The sequence below is a fragment of the Barbus barbus genome (genome assembly GCF_936440315.1).
Source record: "Barbus barbus genome assembly, chromosome: 10".
Lineage (NCBI taxonomy): Eukaryota > Metazoa > Chordata > Actinopteri > Cypriniformes > Cyprinidae > Barbus > Barbus barbus.
This window is the reverse complement of record NC_136738.1, coordinates 31747861-31764710: the sequence shown is the minus strand read 5'-3', so window position 1 is coordinate 31764710 and position 16850 is coordinate 31747861.

Here is a 16850-nt window from a genome sequence, read left to right as displayed (position 1 = left end):
ATGTAAACAAAAACATATTTTGGATGCCATTAATCGCGATCAATCATTTGACAGCACTAATCTGAAATAAATATGAAATTTGAAAGTATAAAGGCTGAAATTGTATTTTCTTATTTAAAAACACACTTTAATAATCTGTTTTATTCACAAAATGAAAAATCATGAAATCATGAAAATTGTTTCTATGCCAATTTTTTTCAGTGCATTATTTTTCATTTTTAAGTACTTTTTACAAGAAAATATTATGTATAATTCAATATTACTTGCCATTTATTTGTAATTATTTGTGAAATATACTAGACAAGTGATTAAGTGTAGCTTTATTAATGTTTCATTGTTGATGTCAAAAATCTTGCATCCAAACAGACAATTTTGTCCAACAATTATGGCATACATCACTGCTTAATGAATATGACGTATATGAGAGCTGTGAGTGGGTCGATTTGTTCAGCTCGGCTCTCGAAGCAGATTGGAGAACGACATGCCAAACCGGTGAACGTCAAAGCACTTGAGATGTACAAAGAAGTGTGGCTCTTCAGCGAAGTTGGCGGCCCATTGCTGCTGGGCTTTGCCTGTCCATATAAAGAATTCACGGCTCACAGCACCCATGTGGAAAAAAAGCGGTGGAAACGTGCTCCGTGCGATGTAGCAATTTTAAGGAGGATCACTACGGCCCCTTTCTCAGTCCTGATAGCGGCTCAGAAGCAAAATGACAGGCCAATGAAGAATTTATTTGAAATCTCACCAGGAACCGAGAGGCTTGCTGAACAGAGTATATTAGAGCGGCAGAGACAGGATTTCAATGCATGGGGCTTCAAATTACTTCTGATGCTTGAAAAGAGGTGCCACTGAATAAAATTGGCCAGGAAATGGCTATGAAGATCTATAATTTGATTCTTTATTATAAATGTGTGTGTGTGTGTGAGAGAGAGAGAGAGAGAGAGTCCTGTACAGTAAAATCTAAACAGACTGGCTTCTTCAATGCTGGGATTCTGGATATTTTGTAGACCGTTTTCAAAAATTTTTCAAACATTGCATGCATACAGCTTGCAGTCTGTATGAATAAATGGCCGAATACATTTGCCAAAATTTGCATTATATAAAGCACACAGCATGAAGGACTGTTTTCCAAAATGCAATGCACTTGACTTGACATTCAATTTCCAGTGTGAAAAATTAACAGGAACTGATGTTTAGTTGATTTCACTGCCAAATGTTAATACATTTTTTAAACATTAAGCCAATATTATTATGCACTGAATTAAACGAGTAGTTCACCCAAAAGTGAAACCCTCACCCTCAGACCATTCAAGATGAGTTTGTTTCTTCATCAGATTTGGAGAAATGTAGCATTGCATCAGTGTCTCAGCAATGGATGCTCTGCAGTGAATGGGTGCCGTCAGAATGAGAGCTGATAAAAACATCACAATAATCCACACCACTCCAGTCCATCAGTTAACGTCTTGAAAAATATTTATGGAGATTGAATGGGGTTTTAACTTCAGTAAATTATTATTTTTCTCTAATTGGTGATGTTATTGTTACATAAAACCATTTTTGTTAATTGAAATAAAGCTGAAATAAAATATAAATATTATATGAACGTAACCTTAAAAAAAAAATGAAATGCTGACTATTTTTTTTTTATTTCTTAAATGACTACAACTAAATTAAAAATTAATTTAAAATGATTAAATAAGAGTAAAATATGAACATTAATAAAAAATAAAATAAAACTGTAAAGTATTAAACTTGGAAAAAACTTGAATCTTTTTTAAGCTTTTTAAATAAAAAAAATATGAAATGCTGCCTTGCCAACTTACTGAAATATGTTTAAGCACTAAAATGAAAAATACAAATAAATTTAAGCTAAACAGAAATGAAAAAAAAAAAAAAAAAATTAAAATTGGAAGGGAAAAAAAATAAAACTGAACATATAAAAATGAAAACTGGAAATAAAATCCGATTCAAAATAGTAATAATCCATAATAACGCTTCCTCCAGTGAAAAAGTGTTCAGGTCTGGATCAGGAGAGAAATCTGCACAGATCCATTCACTGCAGGGCATCCATTGCTGAGACAGTGATGCAATGACACATTTGTCCAAATCTGATGAAGAAACAAACTCATCCTGATCTTGAATGGCCTGAGGGTGAGTAGTACATTTTAGTTTTTAAACATGCACAAATGCAGTGCATGTGACAACATCGCAGCTGTTGAAGCGGAATAATGCATACAGTTTTGATTGCTATTTTTAAGAAAATAGCAGCTAGTATGCAGTGCAGTATGAACAAAGCCACTATCAGTGAGCTCTCTCTCATGTCAGAATGTTAGTGTGTTTCTTGGAGAGCTGCTAAGATTGCACAGGGGAAGCATGAATATCAGAACGAAGGCTTTGTTCTGCTGGGAATGACCAGAGCGCTCATGCAGAGAGTTCAGCTCACTTTGAGCAGATTGAAAATATAATCACTCTCAGAAATGTGTCTGGTGGATATCAACAGACGGAGTGAGTGTTGAATGAACAAAAAGACGAAAAATGGAGAGAAAACTAGAGGCGAAGAGAGAGAGCGAGTGGACACAGGGACTGATGAGGCTTGACAGAACAACAGCTCTTTCTCTCGCCGGTTGACAACATGACCTCTCCGACACAAGAGGTCACGGCGATGATGGAAAGAGGCTGAATTATAAAAGAAAAAGAAAAAACATATAGGCTCTGCTCCCAAACCTATTGAGCTGCCTCGCAGCTAGTGATGGGCGCCTTTGAAACTCTGCTTCATGAACATTTACAAATATTTTGTTTCGAATCAGTGGTTCAGAACTTGCGTCATTGCATTTCGAGCTTTGGTTGAAGTATTACTGGCTTGGACAATTTGTTTCCATCACAACTTGTCTCCACATAAAATGCTTTTCTGGAACAATTGGCTCATTACTTCTAGGAAAAAATCATTATTTTTGCACAGGAAGGTTATTTTTGAAAGGAACATCTATTTTGTTATGGATCTGTTCTATGATAGTGGAAATATTCTGTCTTATGAAGACTTTATGCATTTTTACAACCCTTTAAAGAATTTCAACAAGTGGTTAAAGCTATTCCAAATGGGTTGATACACCTAATATATAATCACCTCTCTTTTGGAAGCAATGAAAGGATACTTCCAGAATTAAAAGTTGATGGTATTGAAATATTTACTTCCTCTTGTAAATAAAAATATTAGACACATTTTGCAATCAAAACATAAAATCTCCCCTAGAGGAAAATTCTTTTGGAATGCAAAAGTTTCTGATATTATTTGGAAAAGCGACCTGGTCAAATCCTTACAAATGTTGTATTTTGAACAAAGTTAATGATGTGCATTTCAAAATACTTCGCAAAATTTACCCATGTAAAATAGCTCTTTCTAAATTCATGGACATTGACAATACTTGCATTTTTGGAAACTCACCTGAGGAAGACTTGTCTCATTTGTTTTATAATTGTGATTTGTCTCTTAGATTTTGGCTTGATGTTAGTGACTTTTTAATTTGTGCAAAGATTAAAATAATGAATTACGTAAAAATATTGTGTTTACCACAGACCTTTTTTCAGATATTTAACAAAAATAAATAAATAAATAAATAAAAACATGCAAAGAACTAGAAGGAAATACCAGAAGTTTGGCCTTCAAAAATGCATCATCCCTGCAGAACATAACAATAAACCCAGAAATTAAATAATGATGATTTAACCCAAATTTGAGGTTGCATAAGAACACAACACACTTGAAGAAATGACACACTTCACCTTTCATTTTACTGCTTTTGCAATGTTAAAAATGCATAATTTAGACCAAATTAAGTGAACATTTGTAGTCTATGTATCAACAGTAGCCAATAATTTTTATATCCCTGCTGAAAAAAAATAAATAAATAAATAAAAAAGCTACACTAGCTTAGCTTGGTTTAGCAGGCTGGTTTTAGAGAGGTTTTAACCAGCTGACCAACCAACTAAAAACCAGCTTGACCATCTTAAACCAGCATATATACATATCCACAGCGGGTTATGATGGGTCACTACAGGCTGTTTGTTTTTGTTTTGTTGTGTGTGTGTGTGTGTGTGTTTGTGTGTGTGTGTGTGTGTGTGTGTGTGTGCATGTGTGTGTGTGTGCATGTGTGTGTGTGTGTGTGTGTGTGTGTGTGCGTGTGTGTGTGTGTTTAAATGGCCTTTCACAGAGGACACAGGCACAGCTAGACGGTTAAAATATTAAGAAAACAGTTTCTGCAGCACTCCAAACATAAATATCAAAGTCCCCACACTCTGCTGTTCAATATATTCATAACTTCCTCGCTTGATGGGGCTGTTCTGATAAGCAGGTGCATAAAAAGTTCTTTCCATTTATAAATGATAGAATGAAGAAAGAAATGAGCGTGCGGTGGCCTCTGGCCTGCAGCTGAGATGAATAAAATCCACCCGCAACATCATTTCTCATTTAGACTTCCTGCTCCTTTTTATGTTTCTTTGTTTTACAGCCAGGGATGGAGCACAAACAGAGACTGGACTGCTGTTGCTCACTGCCCGGTCATTCGCAGCGGTGTTTGTGTACCTGTGTAAGGTGCATGGGAATTTACAGTCGGTCAGTTCATCTGTCCTTCCAACATGTGGAACTGAACCTGGGTTATTATTGTTAACACACACACACACACACACACACACACACACACACAAAAACATTATTGGAAATGAAAGAAACATTAACTAAAAAAAAATAATAATAATATTTTCAGCTAGTCATCATGGCAGCACTTCACTTTTTCGTTTAGTTTAAGTACAAAAATGACAAAAAATAAATAAACCAAAACTAAAAGCGAAAACTTAATAGATGAATCGCTTTTTGTATTCTCCAATTGTAAGTCGCTTTGGATAAAAGCGTCTGCCAAATGACTAAATGTTTATGTTTATGATTTGAAAATAAGTAAATAAATAAAATGACTAAAACTTTAACTGTTAAAAATGACAACAGAAAAATATAAATCTAATCTAATTCAAAATATTAACAAAAATAAAATATATAGCCTAATAAAATAACACCAAACTGAACTTAGATTTAGATATAGTGCTGGAAAAATAGATTATATGTGACCCTGGACCAGTCATAAGTCACTGTATGGGTCAAAATGATCAATTTTTCTTTTATGCCAAAAATCATTAGGATATTAAGTAAAGATCATGATTTTTATTTAATTATAATAACAATAATGTTTTTTTTTTTTACTGTATTATAGTATATATGCTGCGGGTGGGAAAGTAGGGACAGTATAAAAACCTTTAATAAAAACAGAATTGATTTAATAAAGTGTTTCTATCCTTACTTGAGGCATCAATTAATCATTCAGCAGAAACGTCTATCCAAAGCAACTTGAAAATTATAATTTTTTTTTATTATTAAAATTGATTTGAAAAGGGACCATGTACAACTCTAACATAAATGTTTCCATTTCATGCATTGTACCGAATTTAGCCAATGACTAGTTTTCATCCGCGGTCCCTCGGCAGGTAATCATAATCACAATTAAACATAAAAACAAAACAACAAAAACATACAGTACAGTGAGCCAACATTGCAACAATTTATCATATTAATTTGCAGTATACTGCCAAGTTAAACCAGATTAGATGCAGAAAAGTAAAGAAAGAGAGAATAAGCAGAGTTTTTTAATAGGAAGAGGTATGTCTTCAGCTGTTTCCGTCTCCAGCACAAAAGTACTTGTCCGGAACAACCTCACAACTGCTCCAAATGGCCAGTGACCGCCGAAATTCACTCACAGATGGCCGCTTTTAAAGCCACACTCCCTAAGCTCAGCATTTGGTTCCTTTTGGAAGAATATTTCAAGAACATTTCTGCCTTGGCTTGCAGAGGTTCTGTGAATAAGTGTTTTCAAGTCAACTCCGAGTATCACATAACAGTTCCCAGAGAGCAGGAGTTCAACCTTATTTCCTGCAAAAGAAGGAAGGGGGGATGAATAAAATCTTTTGATGATGAGTTATGCGCTGGGTTCCTGTGGCGAAATGTGGGCGACAGCTGGGACGAACGCTCTGGGGTGGAACGCTGTCACGACGCCTCTGATTACGGTGGAGGAGAAGCATCTTTAGTCCAACTGTTGTTCCCATTCTGATGGGGAAATGAAATATTTGCCATGTCACTTCTCTCCTTCTACTCTAATGCATTCCAGCACAACAGTCCCGTGTGATGTGAAAACACGTCTATTCTTACCAAATCAAAGCAAAAATCAGCACAAAGGAATGAGCATTCAATCTGATATGATTAATTTCACATGTTAAACTGACTGCAGACTGATCCTCTCAGCACTGAAGCATCCGTTTCTAATCTAGGTTACTCATGACTACTTTTTAATTACTTTTTTTTTGTTTTAAACTTACCATTAAATATACCATATTGAATGTACCATATGTCTTTGTGAACATAGCCAAAGCTGAACGGTCTGACATACAGTAGGAAAATTTAAAAGAGGAAAAAAATGTAATTAGGGAGAATCAATTCATTATTAATAATTTGCTGCCATTGTGTGAATAATATGTAATCATTTAAAAAAGTAAATGTAATCTAATATACTCTAAGTACAAGTACTTCATTTTTGGGTAACACTTTGTCCTTGTTACACGTTACATGTACTTATTATTGTAATAACAATAAATTACACATAATTACATGCAAGTACAGACAAACCCTAATCCTAACCCTAACCATTTAGTAAGTACATGCAGTCAATTAATATTACTCAGTACTTAAATGTATAATTACACTGTAACAAGGACACCTTAAAATAACTGATTAGAGAATCCAGATGGCATGTAATCATGTGCGCAGCTCTGTCAGTAAATATGATCAGGACAGAAGGATGATCTGTAGATGGTCATATTTAGGCTCTCGTCTGTATGTTTTATTAGTGAGCTGCAGGATCTCAGAGAGATCATTAACCTCACACCAAACATCTTTCTGAAAATCTCTGAACAATCTGATATTCACACAATAGAGCTGATAAATGTTCAAGTGAGCCAGTGTCTGTCTCTGTTTTTCTTTCTATCCATCCATTCATTTTTCTTGCATCCTTCTTTCATTCATTCTTTCTATCCATCCATTCATTTTTCTTTCTATCCATCCATCCATCCACTGTAAACTACTTTAAACTTTCACACAATAGTTCACAATCTAAAGTTTGTTTAACAAACATCACTTTTCTATTTGTACTGCCCTGATAGACAGCCTGATAAAACAGGCCAGATGTTGGATTGACACGCAATTTTAATCAAACTGATCATAAGAAATGCAGAAATGTTTAGCATAATTATAAATACACCACTATATCAGACAGACGGACGGACGGACAGACAGACAGATAGATAATGCACTACAATATACACAGAACATCAAATAGGTATACATTATAAACCAGGTGCACATTGCACATAGTATACACAAGCAGAAAAGTAAGCGTCATAAGACAGTTGGTGCAGTATATCCAGCATCTATTTCAGCTTGAGTGGAAACAAAGCAGTGCTGATTGTCCTTTAACACTCCAGTATCTCCTCTCACATCTCAGTCCAAACAAAGGACGAGCCGTTCCCCTCTGTTGCCATCTACTGGCGTCCCAGGACTATTCCTGCAATGACATCATTCAGACTGGATCTGTTGTAATGCAGAGCACATCCTACTAAATGCCACAACCATTTTCTCACATTGTGAGGAGTGATCGCCTTCCTTCTGTAAATGGTCAGATGGTCGGATGCTAGTCTGTTATTTCCAAAAGACATTTATGTGCACAGCTGTCTGGTACAGACACCGTAAACACGGCCATAAAACGACTATATTCCATGAAATGAGAAGATTTTCCAGTGACATGCATTTTTGTAAAAACTTAAAACTGCAGATTTTCATTGTGTTCTCAAACTTTTTGCATGTGTGTATTTATAACTCTACAGCAATTAGGTCAGCAGCAATAGGCATATTTTTGTCAATTGCAAATGTTTGTGAAAGATTCGGATTCTTTACCTTTAGGTGGTGAAAGGCAATTTGAAGGCATGAAATCTAGCCTGCATAATGGGATTAAAGCGTTCAGTCGGATGTTTTGCAACTATGGGTTTCGGGTTTCAAAGCCGCCTGCATTTCCATATTCATAAGGAACATAGGATTATTCAAATTTCTTCAGTAAATCGGAAGTAATTTGCGACATGACAATTTGACTTACATTTATATTAAGACCGGTTGCCAGCGTATTGGTCATGTCGAGTGTTCAGTGACAGGTGAATTCACATATTCTAGGAAACAATTTCCACTGCGCTCTCAAAAATAATGAAATGATGTAAATCTCAGGCGTTAAGCAGTGCATACTGAAGAGACAATAGAACTAAGAACATACAGGTATAGATGGTGCTCTTCTCTTGTGTGTCCTGTGGTTCATTCACATCATCATCATCATCATCACAGGTAAAAATCTTTCAGTATAAGGCCACTAAATAAGCAGTGCAGCTGTCAAAGAGAAACGCTTTGTTTGGAAGTAATGAAGTGAATATTGAGAATAAATGCCTGGGTCAAATTTCATCCCAAAATCAAAAGAAAGAAATAATATTTTGTATTTTGCATAAGATTTGCATTGCACTGTTTTGACAACTCTCCCATAACATTTTCATGACCATAATGCAAAAAAAAAAAAAAAAAAATAGATGTAAAAAATGATTTTCTGAAACTTTTAAATTAAAAAAAATATTAACTTAATATTTTTAGGGTAAAATATGATGAATGATGAATTTATAAGTTAATAGATGCATGGTACTTGAAGGAGTAACATGAATTTATTTGCATAGACACCAAATTCCCACTACCATAATGCAAAAAATAAAATCAATAGTCAAAGTCAATACAGCAATATATATATATATTGTAAAGACTATTCTTTTAAAAGGCTATATGTTAATATATGCATGGTCTTTGAAGGAGCAACATAAATGTATTTTTTGCATTGTTTTGACAACTTTCACTTTCTCACCCAGCCAAAAATCAATAAGTAAATAAATAAAATAATAAAATAAAATAAATAATTAAAATATTTAAGATCAGTTTGTATATATATATATATATATATCAATAAATAACTGAATGGTTTTTTTTGGGTTGCCTTTTTAAACAATTTTCATAAAAAAAATTATGCAAAATGTAATTTCTTTTTCTGCATTTGTAAGGCGAAATAGGCCTATGACCCGAACATGGCCGTTTTCAATAGATTTACAGTGTTCCTGATCTTAAAAGACTTGATGAATTTATATGTTAATATATGCATGGTCCTTGAAGGGGTAACATGAATTTCTCATGTCTCTTTTGTATCTTTTATTCACTCTCATTTGTGCATTCTCTATCTCTGTGTCTCGGCGGCCCGTTCAGTCAGTCTCTGAGTGGCTCTGAGCTGACAAGAGGCCGAGCCGGTGCCAAAAGAGACGGTTATGTGATGCACAACAGGCAATACGTGCGAGGACGCACAGGAAAATGGGACAGCAACTTCCCATATGAAGGAGTCTCTTTTCATTTGCTCCTACGCTCTAAATATTCAATACAAAATTGATGGCAGTCTCAGTTCCATAATGCAATCAGGGCTTTGAGCGATATCACATTATACATCTGTATTCAGCTGGCCTACATCTGCTTTTGCGGTTATAATTCCATCGAGAGCCAATTACAGAGAATGTGTGTATAATTCAAGTGTATCCTAATAGACTAATTAATTTTGCATTAAATAATGAAAAAAATATGTCATGCATTTCATTACTGTAATTGGTCTTTGCTTAGCAAATCTTTTCCGACTTTGCCTTGCTGACAGTGTGTGACAAGCCAGAGATTTGATATTCCAACTCTGGCTTTTGGAGATTTCTCAGCACGCCTGCGATTCTATTCCTGCCGTTAGATGAAGAACAGAGAGCCAAAAAGACGAGAAAAACATCCCCACGTCCCACAGGAAGAATCCAATCCTATAATAATTGAAAGAGTGCCATTTCATTAACTCCCAAACTATGATTTCACTTCCACAACAAATAAACAAGTCTTAGACTTGCCAATCGATCTGCAAAAACAGCCCAAATGAGCTCGTCTTTAGAATTCAGACAATTAATGAACAACGTTTCATTCGAAGAATTAACAGCTCAGGCATATAATTATAGAAAGCGACAAAATCTGGTGGTGCTTATATTTTGAATGTTGTAAACAAGCTGATGTCTACTGAATATCGTATTTCAGTGCTATTTTGAGACTCTTATTTGACAGAGAAGTGAGGGTTTTGTTTTTATTTCTCTTGTAAGTTTTTAAACGTACAGTAAAAAACAGTGCAATTGTGAAATATTATTACAATTTAAAATAACTGTTTTCTATGTGAATATACTGTAAAATGTAGTTTATTTCTTTGATGCAAAGCTGAATTTTCAGCATCATTACTCCAGTCTGTCACATGAGCCTTCAGAAATCATTGTAATATGATGATTTTGTTATGATTTACTTCTATATATTTTTGTGACTTTATTTTTTACTTTTCAGGATTCTTTGATGAATAGAAAGTTCACTATGAGTGATATTCTTTTCCAACATTAAATGTCCTTACTGTCACTTTTAATTAATTCAATGTGTCCTTGATTAATAAAAGTGTTCATTTCTTTAAAAAAGCATCTTATTCACCCTGAAATTTTCATGGCGTCTATAAAAATATTGTGCAGCACAACTGTGTTTAGCATTGATAATAATCAGAAATGTTTGTTGAGCAGCAAATACAGCTTTGCATCACAGAAATAAATTACATTTAAAATATATTCACGTAGAAAACAGCTATTTTAATTTGCCATAATTTCAAATTTTTACTGTATTTTTGATCAAATAAAAGCATCCTTGCTGAGACTTTGTTCAAAAACATAAAACTTAATCTATAGCAATCTGTTCAGTTCGATTTGTTCATACTTCTGAGTCATTTACATATGAGTACATTTATTAATTTTTGCCTGAATCTATTATATATAAAATGAGTAAAAGTCCAGATATTGTTATAAAAAGTGTAATTAAAATGCTAAAAAAAATTATAAAATAAATAAATTATAAGAAAATAAATAAGCAATAAATAAATAAATACATTTTGCTAATGTTTTTATCTGCCAAAATAAAAGTGGGTTTGGTATAGACATTTTGTTGTCATGTGACAAGAAAAGCAGAGAACAGGAAATGACATCACAGAGGCCCCAACATTCCTGTAGGCCCACGTGAATGTGTGTCAAGGTTAGTCATTTTCTAAAAATATCAAATAATTCGATCTTTTTATGACATGGCAAGGTCAGTTTGACATCTGTATGATATTAATGATTTAGAAAGTCATAATTATATTCTGAAACACACACACACACACACACACACACACACACACACAGTCAGTATTTCACTTTTTTATTTTTTTCATGATCTTTTCTTTTAATTGTCCAAGTGGCATACAGTGAAAAGATAAATAATATGTTATAATATAAAAATAATAATAATACATACCAAAATATATGCTTCGACTTGAATTCAGCTCTTCTATGATGAACATGTTTTAAACTAAACATAATTTTGATAGTTTTAATCAAGTTAATCAAGACTAAACATAATAAAAATGTGCAGATAGTATAAAATGTTTCATTTAAACGGCTGAAAAGATCAAATATAATTTTAAGAAAATTATAATAAAAGAGCAAATAATTTGGAGTTTTTATGACATGGCAAGATTTTATTAAACTTATTCAAAGCTAAGAAGCAGTGAAACAAAAAATAAACAAATGATATAAAATTAAAGTAAACCTAAGGGGGGCTAACCAATATATATTTCAATTTAGGGAGTTTTAAGGCACTCATCTTTTTCAATTGCTTTAATGATTAAAATAAAGTTTTCAAAAGCCACAAAACTGATTTGTCACATCCACACATCCATGTTTCACTGACTCTTGAACATATGAGGTGGTCTTGATTTAAATTAAGAAAATTAGTTGTTTCCTTAAATATTGCCTGACGGCAGAATGCATCTTTATCAGACAGTCTGGTGTGGAAACGACGTCTCTCAGTCTGCACCGCTGAAGGTGTGAAGGCAAACACTGATCGCTCCAGTCTCTAACACCCTTACAGCTGCTTCACACACACACACCGCTACCCATTTGGTCTCTACAATTTGGATCATAGACTAGCATAAGCCTCATCACCACAAAGCAAATATGACCTCTGAATGCATTGTGTGCTTCAACACATCTTTCCATTTGCTGTTATGTGTGCAAATGCTACAAATGTGTACAAGAGCAACACATGGTGAAAACACTGCAAATGCATCACAACAAAATGTGAAGAAATGCACACGGACAGATATAGCAGCTCTAAAGGGTGTTTTTAGATAACTGTCCTAATATTTGCCTAAAAACGGCCACATTTTCCTTATATTGCAATCACTATAACACACCATGTAACCATTGCTTTGCTACGTTCATTGTTTCTGCTTAAATGAGTTTGTGGTATTGATTTGGACATTTATGCTGTATGGATGTTACTTTGACACAGATTACGTTTATTTGTAATGTAGAAACTTTAAAACAATATGTAGGCTATTGTGAAAACTGCTATACAAATAAATGCAAAGTGCATTGAAATGTGAATGTGGATGCTAAAATGTAATTGCATTAGATAAAATATCAAAACAAGTGTCATTTATTTTAAATGCTTGCTAATTTGTATCTATTTGTGACATTAAGACATTTCAAGTGCAACTTAAGTGTCCAAAACATTATAATTCTGATCAAAAAAGTTTTTTAAATATTTAAAAAAAAAAGTCTCTTCTGCTCACCAAGGCTCCATTTATTTGATCAAAAACAGTAAAAATACCGTAAAATTTTAAAATATTATTACGATTTAAAATAACTGTTTTCTACTTGAATGTCTGTTAAACTGTAATTTATTTCTTTGATCAAAGCTGTATTTTCAGCATCATTACTCCAGTATTCAGTGTCACATGATCCTTCAGAAATCATAATAATATGCTGATTTGCTGCTCAACAATTATTGGCGCAAAATGTTAATAAAGCTTCTTTTTTTTTCTTATTTCGTCTTTTTCTTATGTTACTTATGAGCATTTGTTTTTGACACAAATCTGATCACACTTCATCCAGTTTCTTTGTAGGACACACATTATTCATGCTGGTATTTTGGCATGTGATCATACGTTGAACAAACATGTGACTATGCAGATTTTTAACTTTCCACAAACTCTGGATGGTTGAGCTCCCATTGAAAGCATTTTCCTCATTCCTTCATTCACATCCCAGCATGCGGTCTCATTTTAGTGTGCGTTTGTACATATGCAAATATACCAGGCAAAACCTTGAAACTATAAGGCATATTGCAAAAGCAAGTGAAGCCGAAGCATCTCCTGCCAAACTGATTCTTCTCTTGATTACAGTTAAACATCTTAATAGCACAACAGATGGCCAGGCTTGTTAGCACTCAGTAATACTCTTAGGCCCACCAAACACATCTTAATCAAGCTGTGATCTTTCTTTAATCACACTTCTTACTGGCAAACACTATCGGTCTAATCCAGAGAATGTGCGCTGTCTGAAGCTGTCATAAGACACATTAAAAACAAGAACAGTAACCATTAGGGCTAATGAGTTTTCTTTTGCTCTTTCACAAAGAGTGCATGCAGCACAGACACAGTCTCTAAATAAGATGTCACAATCCGGCTTAACTAACTACGATCAGTCAGTATGTTGACATTTAAACTTCTTCTGCATGTTCATGTAACGTTTTTATTCCCTTTTTAGTTGAGAAACACGTCTCAGACTCATGACATTTCAGCCTGTCTGTGACAGATGCATCTGAGACGAACAGCACAGCTTCATTTTATTATAAGCCTCTTTGAAGCAAACAACTAATTTTCTGTAACTGGCTGGCGTGAACTGTCAAACGGCGTCGAATCCAGGATTTAGACACCCGGTAGGTGTTAAGTTCTGAGTCGTACTGCTGTCTCGGGGGAAATTACTCACAGGAGCAAAACCAATGAGACACCAGATCTGAGAACTGTCCTTCATTCAGAACATAATTAGTGCACTTTAAGAATAAATTTGATACATTATAGGGAAGATAGATAGATAGTCTAGGCAGCACCGCCCTAGAAGTGATCATCACTGCATCGGGGAGTTTCAGTACGGCAGTGAATGCTCTCAAAGATAAAGCTCGAAGAGCTCTATACGCAATCAAGAAAAAAATCCAAAATATTGAAATACCGCTTCCAATTTGGTGTACAATCTTTGATAGTGTAATTCAGCCCATAGCGCTGTATGGAAGTGAGGTTTGGGGTCCACTCAGTGATCAGAGCTACACTAGATGGGACAGGCATCCAACAGAAGACCTACACACAGAATTCTGCAAAATGATCCTAAAATTACAAAGAAGAACACCCAATAATGCATGTAGGGCAGAATTAGGCCGTTTCCCATTGATTCTGGATGCATCTAAAATCAAGTCAGAATCGCTACATTTTAAAGCACTACAAACCCAAGACCTGAACCCTGAAAAGAGTCCACTCAGTCAGCTGGTTCTGACTAACTCTACTAACACTAACCAGTCTCAGACCAGCACTGCTTCTCACCCAAACATCAAAATAAATCAAATTATCAAACAATCTAAACATATATATCTGGAACATTGGGATCAAGAAACCAAAACACAATGTAAATTACAACTCTATTGAAGTATAAAATTAAAATATGAATTAGAAGAATATCTTCAGTGTCAAAGACACAAAGCAGAGACAGATCCTGAGCAAGTACAGGCTCAGTGAGCACAGACTAGCCATCGAGACCGGCAGACACAGAAAGAGCTGGTTACCCAGAGAGCAAAGAGTGTGTGTTCACTGTGAGACAGAGACACACTTCCTACTTCACTGTTACCCATTTAAATCAATCAGAGACATATACATCAACAAATTCATAAACATCATAAAGAACTTTACAGCCATGACTGAAGAGGAACAAATAAAGATAATACTAGGAGAGGAGATACGTGTGTGTGTGTGTCACAGGTGAACGTGTGTAATGTGTGTGTAATGTGTGTGTGTGTGTGTGTATAATGTGTGTAATGTGTGTGTAATGTGTGTATTACGTCTGACCTCAGTGTAGACCCTGCTGTCTACCACAGTTACCCTCAGCCTGTGTGTGTTTATATGTTAAACACTGTGGTATGACATGTTCTATCTATCTATCTATCTATCTATCTATCTATCTATCTATCTATCTATCTATCTATCTATCTATCTATCTATCTATCTATCTATCTATCTATCTATCTATCATCTATCTATCTATATGTCTGTCTGTCAAGTTTATTCTTAAAATGCATTAAATAATCTGAATGAAGGACAGTTCTCAGATTTAGTTTTTTATTTGTCTTAGATAGATAGATAGATAGATAGATAGATAGATAGATAGATAGATAGATAGATAGATAGATAGATAGATAGATAGATACAATAAACAAAAATAACATAAATTATTAATTACAAATTTACATCATATATGCTGTATGCATTACAATAAATATACAAAATTCAAGGAATAAACTTTATGAGTGAACATTACATGATAAACTTGTTAAAAATGATAACACTGTGAGTAAGTATTGCACAAACTCAAGGGATTTTCTTTAGCAGGTTTAGGTGAGCGATTAAACTCCAGTCACAGGGTCATGCTACTATTTACTGCCAGAGATCAGACACTTCTTAACAAATTAATCTCCATCTCTCAGATTACTCACAGCCTTTTGTGTGGCATTAATCTGATATCAAGATACAGATTTCTGCAACACTTCAGACTCCATATGCTAGCAATCGTATTAGCCAGAGTTCAGTAAACAGCTAGATTATATTCTCAGACAATGCTATTGTTTTATTTATCGAACCGCTCTTAACTGAGCTATAGTTCAATTGTGCATTGGATTTCTTTTAAGTTTTTCATTAAGGTGAGCTATTGGAAATGTGCCAGAGTAGAATGTGTGTGCCTTTGACTACAGCTCACCAGACAGACATGTGTATCGGTGCCTAAATTAAACTGGGTCAGTTGTCAAATGGTCTGCATTTGTTTAGAGCTGAGAAAAGCCAGTTAGCACGACTGAGACATTTGAGAGCGAGCCGCATTTCACACCTCACACCCCAAATGGCCAAGTGGAGGAGGTCTCGCTCTTCAAAGGGTTAACACCTTTATCTATGCAGTCTGATAATCTGTGACCAAGCCCGATCAATAGACCCTCATTACCTTTATCTTAGTAAATAATTAAGAAAATAGTTTGGCAAACAAACCCTTATAGCATTACATTTGTATGCATGGCTCACGCTCTCTTAGGAAATCGATTGACGGAAAAGTGCATTTATTCATTTAACAAGAGTACAAGTCAGTTACTAAACAAAACTTTCAAAACATTACCAAAATATTGTTTTTGTAATGTTTTCAAATGTTTATAATGTCCCCAGTATTACAATATAGATAGAGACAGACACAACGGATGACTGATAAAAAAAGTACATTGGATGCAGTTTAAGTAATTTTGGATAAAAATGTCTGCCAAATAAATGTAAATGTGATATAAAATATCTACAAATAATATATATGTCTTTATTATTTTGATATAGTTTATTTTGTGAGTGTTTATATTCAAAAGATTGTTTTGTGTGTGTTTGAAAGAAGTCTCATCAAGGCTCCCTTTAATTGATCAAAAATACAGTAAAAGCAGTTATATTTTGAAAATATTACAATATAAAAAAAAC